The sequence below is a fragment of the Canis aureus genome, chromosome 14, assembly GCF_053574225.1.
Source record: "Canis aureus isolate CA01 chromosome 14, VMU_Caureus_v.1.0, whole genome shotgun sequence".
Taxonomy (NCBI): Eukaryota; Metazoa; Chordata; class Mammalia; order Carnivora; family Canidae; genus Canis; species Canis aureus.
The window spans coordinates 18,009,550-18,018,805 of record NC_135624.1 but is presented as its reverse complement, the minus strand read 5'-3'; positions in this window follow the sequence as shown (position 1 = coordinate 18,018,805).

The following is a 9,256-nucleotide window of genomic DNA, read 5'->3' as shown; positions in this document are numbered from 1 at the left end:
GTATTTTTTAGCACATACCTTTGGGGCATCTAACCATATTCTTACCTATATAACACCACTGAAAAGACTTCCTGTTCAATTAAGAAAACTGTTTTGACTAATTCTATTTAGGCAAATTTCTATTTGTATCTCTGTCTAACTATAAAGACTCACATCGTAATGGTTTATGTTCCTATAATTGAATAATGAAATAAAAAACAATATTGCCTAAATTTTGCCAAAAAAATATATTTAGCCAAGAAGAAGGAAAAATATTTGGATATTTCAATTCAAGAATGTAGAAACATGTTTAATTTTTATTTAACTTAGGCACGGTCCTAATGTTATTTAGAAAATACATGGAAAGTGAAAACCACAAAGCATCTTGAAACTTCTTTGGAAATATTAGTTTAAATTTCAATATATAAAGAAAAATCAGAGAGTAGAAAGATTCCTGAGACTGGAAAGATGGTGGTAAAGTAGGAGAACTCTAGGCTCACATTGTCCCATAAATATAATAACTATCAAATCATTCTAAATACCTGAAAAATTAATCTGAAGACTGGCAGAATGAACTCCACACTAGAGGTAGAGAGGAGGCCACATCAAACAAGGTAGAAAGTAGAAGACATAGTGTGGGAGAGAAATGGATCGTGGTAGAGAGGGAGTTGCAGTTGTAGAGGAAGGCAAGAGACAGACTAATATATAGGGGAGCACATAAGAAATGGGAATCTGGGATCCCTGGGTGGCGTAGCGGTTTGGTGCCTGCCTTTGGCCCAGGGCGTGATCCTGGAGACCTGGGATCGAGTCCCACATCGGGCTCCCGGTGCATGGGGCCTGCTTCTCCTTCTGCCTGTGTCTCTGCCTCTCTCTCTCTCTCTCTCTCTGTGACTATCATAAAAAAAGAAAAAAAAAGAAAGAAAAAAAAAAAAGAAAAAGAAAAGGGAATCTCCATAGCAATTGGCTTGAAAAGCCAAAGCCACCGAATTTCATGACTTCTTGCAACTAGCAAGGTTTAAAGCCTGGAGTTTTAAAGGTCAGTGTGCTTGGCTCTGGAAAAGCTTAGAGGACATTGGAGTTGCTTTTGGAAAAAAGGCAGGAATACTGCCCACAGATATAGAGTGTGGAAACAGCAATCAGAAGAGTGCCTGGGGTACACAGTGGTGAGGTTATTTGCTCAACTCAGAGTGTATCCCAGAGAGAGAGAGAGCATTCATGGAGAAATCCCTCTGGGAATAAAGGAACTGACAGGTGCCATTACCCTCCCTCACCTCTCAGCATAAATATAGGGCTACCTGCAGGAGCTAGCACAGTACGAATACCTGTCACCTTGCACACTTCAGAAGAAATCCCCTCTCTGATCATGCTTGCCTCAGTCTCAGTGCAATGGGCCCCCTTCCCTAGAAAACTAGCCCAAATCCCTGCCAAAACCATGTCTCCTGACTTGGGAGTTCTGCTGGCCTCAGTTCTGGTGGCAGTGGTGGCAGATCTCATTTCACAAGCAGACTAGAGCACATCTAATTAAAATGTGCCACTTTCAGGCCAAGGACCAAACACTACCCATAACAGTCAAAGAGAGCCTTGACAGATGACAGTCCTGAAAGATAAAGTCACCAGGACATGACAGTGGAATGCATACTGTAGATACTGGAGAAATTCCCAGAAGTGCCAAGCTCTGGGGTACAGGGAACACTGCACTGCAGGGCACTACATGACCTCTTCTTGATAAATCATGACCCTCAAGAACAGGGGATGTAGCTGACTTTTCTAACACACAGAACCAGGCACAGAGACTTAGACAAAATTAGAAGACAGAGGAATTTGTCCCAAATGAAAGAATAGGACAAGATCATGGCTAGAAATCTAAGTGAGACAGATGTAAGTAACATGCCTGATGGAGAATTTAAAGCAATCATCATAAGACTACTCATGGACCTGAGAAGAGAGTGGAGGACATCAGTGAGACCATTAACACACAGGCAAGGAATAATATGGCAGAGATAAGGGGCTCAACAAATGAAATGAGAAACATAGTTGATGGAATGAACAACATGCTGGAAGAAGCAGATAAATGAATTAATGACCTAGAAAACAGAGTAATGGAAAGTAATCAAGCTGATTAAAAGAGAGAATTTTGCAAAATGAGAATGGACTTAGGGAACTCAGTGACTCATTAAATGTCATAACATTTGTATTATGAGAGGTCCAGACAAAGAAGAGAAAGAAAAAGGGGCAGAGAATTTATTTGAAGAAATAATAGCTGAAAACGTTCCTAATCTGGAGAAGAAAACAGATACCCAGATCCAAGAAGTACAAAGAACCCTTAAGAAAATCAACAAAACCAGACCAACATCAAGATATATTGTAATTAAAATAGCAAAATATAGTGATAAAGAAAAAATATTAAAAGCAATAAGACAAAAGAAGGCTATTATATACAAAGGAAACCCAATCAGGCTATCAGCAGATTTTTCAGCAGAAACTTCTCAAGCGAGAAAAGAGTGGCATGACATATTCAAAGTGTTGAATGGGAAAAATCAGCAGCTAAAAATATTCTATTCAGCAAGGCTATCATTCAGAATAGAAGAGAGAGAATTTCCCAGAAAAACAAAAACTAAAGATGTTCATGACCACTAAACCGACCCAGCAAGAAATATTAAAGGAGACTGTGTGGAAAGGAAAGACCAAAAATGACAATATGAAGGTAAGAAACAAAAAAGCAGTAAAAATGAGTATTTATGTAAAAAAATTAGTCAAGGAACTCACAAAATAAAAGAATGTAAACTATGACACCATATACCTAAAACATGGGGAAAAAGGAGTAAAGAATGGGTTCTTTAAATTTAAACAACCATCAAATTTTTAAAAAGGTGTTATTTATTTATTTTAGAGAGAGAAAATGAGCACGAGCAGGGGGAGAGGGAAAGAGAGAGAGAGGGAGAGAAGTAGATTCCCTTGGTGAGCATGGATCCTGATGCAGGGCTTGATCTCACAACCCTAAGATCATGACCTGAGCCAAAGGTAGTTGCTCAACCACCCAGCATCTACCAGGGTGGTAGATGAGCCATCCAGGTGCCCCCTGAAGAAGATATTAATACACAAACCTAAGGGTAACCACCATTCAAAAACCACTCTGATAAATATGCAAAGAATAAACACTAAGAAATCCAAATATATCACTAAAGAAAACCAGCAAACCGTGAAAGAAAGACGAGAAAGGACCAGAGATCTTCTGAAACAACCACAAAATGAGTAATAGAATGGCAATAAATACATAACTATTAATAATTACCTTTGAATGTGAATGGGCTAAACATTCCAATCAAAGACACAGGGTAACAGAGTGGATAAAAAAATAACACCCATCTATATGCTGTCTATAAGAGACTAATTTGAGACCTAAAGACACCTGTAGTTCAGAAAAACACTTTAAAACAAAGACTATAATGAGAGAGAAAGTGTACTCTACAATAATAAAAGGGACAATCCAACAAAAAGATGTAACAATTGTAAATATTTATGTATTCAGTATAGGAGCACTCAAAGTCATAAAACAGTTAATAACAAACAAAGGAATTAATTGATAATAATACAAAAGAGTGGAGGACTTTAACACTCCACTTACATCAATGGATAGATAATCCAAATGAAAATCAACAATGAAACAGTGTCTTTGAATAACATGTTGGACTGGATAGATTTCACAGATACATTCAGAACGCCCCATCCTGAAATAGCAGAACATAATTTTTTTCAAGTACACTTGGAACATTCTCCAGAACAGATCACATAGGAGGCCACAAAACAAGCCTTAACAAATTCAGGAAGATCAAAGCCATACCATGCATCATTTCTGCCCACAATGCTATGAAACTAGATGTCAACCGCAAGAAAAAGTTTGGAAGACCACAAATATATGGTGGTTAAATATTATGCTCCTAAATGAATGGGCCAACCAGGAAATAAAATATGGAATAAAAAAGTACGTGGAAACAAATGAAAATGAAAACACAACAGTTCAAAACTTTTGGGATGGAGCAAAAGTGGTTCTAAGAGGGATGTTTGGTAATGAAGGCCTACATCAAAAAGCATGAAAATTCTCAAATAAACCACCTAACCTTATACCTGTTAGAGCTAGAAAAAGAACAAACCCCAAATTCAGCAGTAGAAAGGAAATGATAAAGATTAGAGCAGAGATAAATGATACAGAAAGTAAAAAAAGAAAAAGAAGAGATCAATGAAACCATGAGTTGGTTCTCAAAAAAAAAAAAAAATCAATCAAATTAATAAACTTCTAGCTAGACTTATCAAGCAAAAAGAGAAAAGACCCAAATAGATAAAATAACAAATGAGAGAGGAGATAACAACAAAAACCACGAAAGTACAATAAGAGAATATTATGAAAAACTATATGCCAACAAATTGGACAACCCAGAAGAAATGGGGTAAATTTCTAGAAACATATAACCTACCAAAATTGAAACAGGAAGAAATAGAAAAATTGAACAGACCAATTAATAGCAATGAAATTGAATCAGTAACCAAAAAAACACCCAATAAACAGAAATCTAGGACCAGATGCCTTCACAGGCAAATTCTACCAAGCATGTAAAGAAGAGTAAATACCTATTCTTCTCAAACTATCCCAAAAAATAGGAAAGGAACAAAACTTCCAAATTTATTCTGCAATTCCAGCATTACCCTGATTCCAAACCCAGATAAAGACACAGCAAAAAGAGAGAACTATAGGCCAATACCTCTTATGAACATAGATGGAAAAAACTTAACAAAATATTAGCAAACTGAATCCAGCAATACATTAAAAAAATCATTCTCCATGATCAAGTAAGATGTATTTCTGGAATTCAAGGGGTGGTTCTATATTTGCAAATTAATTGTTTTAATACCTCACATCAATAAAAGAAAGGATAAAAACTATATGATTATTTTGGTAGATTGAGAAAAAGCATTTGACAAAGATTAACATAAAAACCCTCAACAAAGTAGGTTAGAGGGAATATACTTCCACATAATAAGGACGATCTATGAAAAACCCACAGCCAACATCCCACTCAGTGGGGAAAAACTAAGAGCCTTTCTCCTAAGGTCAGGAACAAGACATGGATGTCTACTCTCACCGTTTTTATTTAGCATGGTAGTACTGGAAGTCCTAGCCACAGCAGACGACTAAGAGAAATAAAAGACAACCAAATCAGTAAGGAAGAGGTAAAACTAACTATTTGCAGATGACATGATGCTATATATAGAAAACCCAGAAGGCAAAACCAGAGGCATCAGATTCTGGACTTCAAGTTATACAACAAAGCTATAGTAATCAAAGTAGAATGGTACTGGCATAAAAAGAGATGCATAGATCAAAGAAACAAAATAGAAAGTCTAGAAATAAATCCACAATTGTAGGTTAGTTAATCTTTGACAGAGCAGGAAAGAATATGCAATGGGAAAAAGACAGTCTCTTCCACAAATGGTGTTGGGAATACTGGATGGCACCATGCAAAAGAAAGAAACTGTACCACTTTCTTACACCATACACAAAAAAAATTCAAATTGGATTAAAGACCTAAATGTGAGACCCCAAACCATAATAATCTAGAAAAGAGCACAGGCAGTAATTTCTCTGACATTGACTAAAGTAACTTTTTTCTAGATAGGTCCCTGAAGTGAGGGAAACAAAAGCAAAAATAAACTATTGGGAGTACATCAAAATAAAAAGCTTTTACACAGTGAAGGAAACAATCAACAAAACTAAAAGGAACCTAAAGAATGGGAGAAGATATTTGTAAATGACATGTCTGATAAAGGGTTAGTACCGAATATGAATATACATATATGAATATGAATATATATGTAATATATTTAAAGAATTTATAAAACTCCACACTCAAAAAACAAATAGTCCAATTAAAAAATGGGGCAGAAGGATGCCTGGGTCGCTCAGGGGTTAAGTGTCTGCCTTCAGCTCAGGGTGTGATTCTGGAGTTCAGGGATAGAGTCCCACATCGGGCTCCCTGCATGGAGCCTGCTTCTCTCTCTGCCTGTGTCTTTTTCTCTGTCTCTGTCTCTGTCTCTGTCTCTCATGAATAAATAAATAAAATATTTTTAAAAAATGGGGCAGAAAACATGAACAGACATTTCTCCAAAGGAGACATATGATGGTCAACAGACACATGCAAAGATAATCATCATCATTTATCATCAGGGAAATGCAAATCAAAATTACAATGAGATATCACCTCACACTTGTCAGAATGGCAAGGATAAAAAACACAAGAAATGGTTATTGGTGGGGATGTGGAGAAATAGGAACCCTTGTGTACTGTTGGTGGGAATGCAAGCTGGTGCAGCCACTCTGGAAAACAATATGGAGGTTCCTCAAAAGTTATCAATAGAATTACCCTAAGATCCAACAATCACACTACTGGGTATTTACACAAAGAATATGAAAACACTAATTCAAAGGGCTACATGAACCCCTATGTCTATAGCAGCATTATTTATAATAACCAAGATGTGGAAGCAGCCCAAGTATCCATCAATTGATGAATGAATAAAGAACAGGTGGCTTGTGTATATCTATATCACCTGTATCTATATCTGTATCTATATATGTATACACTCTCTCTCTCTTTATACATATGTATAATAATCCATTATACATATATATATATACATATATAATAGAATATTATTCAGTCATAAAAATAGTGAAATCTTGCCATTTTATGATGATGTGGTTGGAGCTGGAGAGTATACTGCTAAGTGAAATAAGTCAGTCAGAGAAAGACAAATACCACATTATTCACTCATATATGGAATTTAAAAAACAAAATACGTGAGTAAGGGGTAAAAAAAAAAAAGAGAAAAAGACGCACAATCAAAAAACAGACTCTTAACTATAGAGGACAAACAGATGGTCACCAGAGGGGAGATGGTGGGGGGGATGGGTGAAATAGGTGATAGGGATTAAGGAATGCACTTGTCATGATGAGCACCATGTGATTAAAATAAAAACTTTTTTTTTAAATCAGGATAATCTATTAAATACATGATTTGAAGTTCACCTCCATATATTTCCCGAGTTCATTTTAATACTATACCACAGAAGAAAGGCTAGACCTAGAATTGGCAAGCTAGGTCACCACAGAGCAAACCTGATTCAGGCATCAACATTTTTTGTAAGTAAAGTTTTATTGGGACACAGTCATGTCTGTTCCATTACAGTTCCCCCCTATGACTATTTTCTCATTTCAGTGGCAGACTTGAGTACTTGCAACAGAGACTTTATGCCCTACAAAGCTTAGAATACTTACTGTTTGCCCTTTCACAGAAAAACTCTGTTACCTCTTGGTCTAGGCTGTGGTTCAGGAATAAATAATTTCCAAATTGCTGTACCTGAATCTAAGAACATATTTTTCTCACTCATGCTGCATGACTAACAGGGGTCGACACACACACCAAAGCATGGTCCCAGGTTGACAGAAGTTGCATCTTAACACATGCTTCCAGGTTCCAGGAAATTGCACTGAGGATCTGAAAATTTTTATCTAGAAGTGACACATCAATACCCCTTGTATTTCTTTAGCCAGAGCAAGTCAGGGAACCATGCATATTCCCAAAAGGAATGGGAAAATGGAATCCTGCCATATATCTCAAAAGAAAACTTGAATATTTGTGAATAGTTCCAATAGTTACCACAGAGAAATTATCTCTATAATCCAAAAAGTAGAGTATCATGATAGTTACTGAGAGGTGACAATAATCTGGCCTAGAAAACTAAGCATGAATCACAAGTTTACAATAAAATTATAATGTGTATAGCAGTCATAAAAGAAACTCTATTTTTCACCTCGTAAGCGAAGGATTTAAATGCATCTATGACATATATTCATAAGAAGATAATATTATATATTAATTATTAATGTTTATCTGTAATGATTTTACAATCTATACTGTAAATTATAAAGAGGTGATTAAAGATGTTGCATGAAATATTTAAACTGTGTGGTGGGTATTGCTATTTCATAACTGTTTAAAACTTTAATGAAGACTGGAATAGTTGTCTAGATCTATGGAGTATGCCATGGGTAATAAACTAGACAAAAGTCGGATAGTCAAGTTATTAATTCTGCTTGCAAGCATACATTTTAATGCCTTGCAAATTTTCAGTGTCATTAATGCAGTAAATATAGCAGTCTATTATATTTTATAATACAAGAAAAATAATCAATTTAGTTAATTTTTATACATAATTTTAAAGCATGAAGGAAAAGCTGATTGCCCTTTAAAATCCTATGCTGTCCCTCTATTCATTAATAAGTTGTTAAAATGAACATCGATAATAATACTATTTATGTTCATTTTTTCAGTCATTAAAAATAACCATTGTGTTGAAAGAATACATCTCTATTGAGTGAGACTTTATAGAAACTCCATAGAAAATAACTTTTTTTTCTCTACCTTATTACCACTGTGTGTTCAAACCCATTCTGTTGAGCTTATTCTTTTTATATCTTGAGTTAATTTTTGAGGCACGTCTGTGACTTTTCTAGTCATTTCACGTAATAAAAATCTTCGTGGCATTTTCAGTCACAAAAAAAGTCTCATTGTATAATTATTATTTTCACTCCAATGTAAAATTAGAATTCTGACCTTAATAGGAAATTCTTGTTTCTTCAGCTAGAAACTGCAACCTGGAGTAGAGAAAGGAGCTTTTCCATTTCCGCATTTTTCTCTTTCCTATTCCCCCCTTCCCCACTGGGCTGCCTCTTTTCCCAATTCCCCTCTCAGGATTAGAGATTGGGCAAGGATAGAAAGGAGATATGAGAGAGAGGGAAAACCCTGCTGGAATTACTCTCTCATGAAACACTTGTATTGCTTCTGAAATACCTCCCCCTGGGAACATTCACCCAAACATCTTGTGATATGGATTATTCATCTCTCATTGGGCATCTTGCCCTGTGCATTGTGGGTCTACCCTTTTTGTTAGGGCCACATCATCATTTCATGAGTACTCTTATGAAGAATGTGAAATTCTATGCATTTCTCAGTGCTCATTAAAGTAGGTATCAATAGTTCCAATAGTTACCACAGAGAAATTATCTGTATAATCCAAAAAGTAGAGTATCCACTCCCCCACCCACCTCCTCTCTGGTAATTATCAGTTTGTTCTCTGTATTTAAAAGTCTTTCTTTTTATATCTTTTATTCTGTTTGTGCATTTATTTCTTAAATTACATCTATGAGTGAAATCATATGGG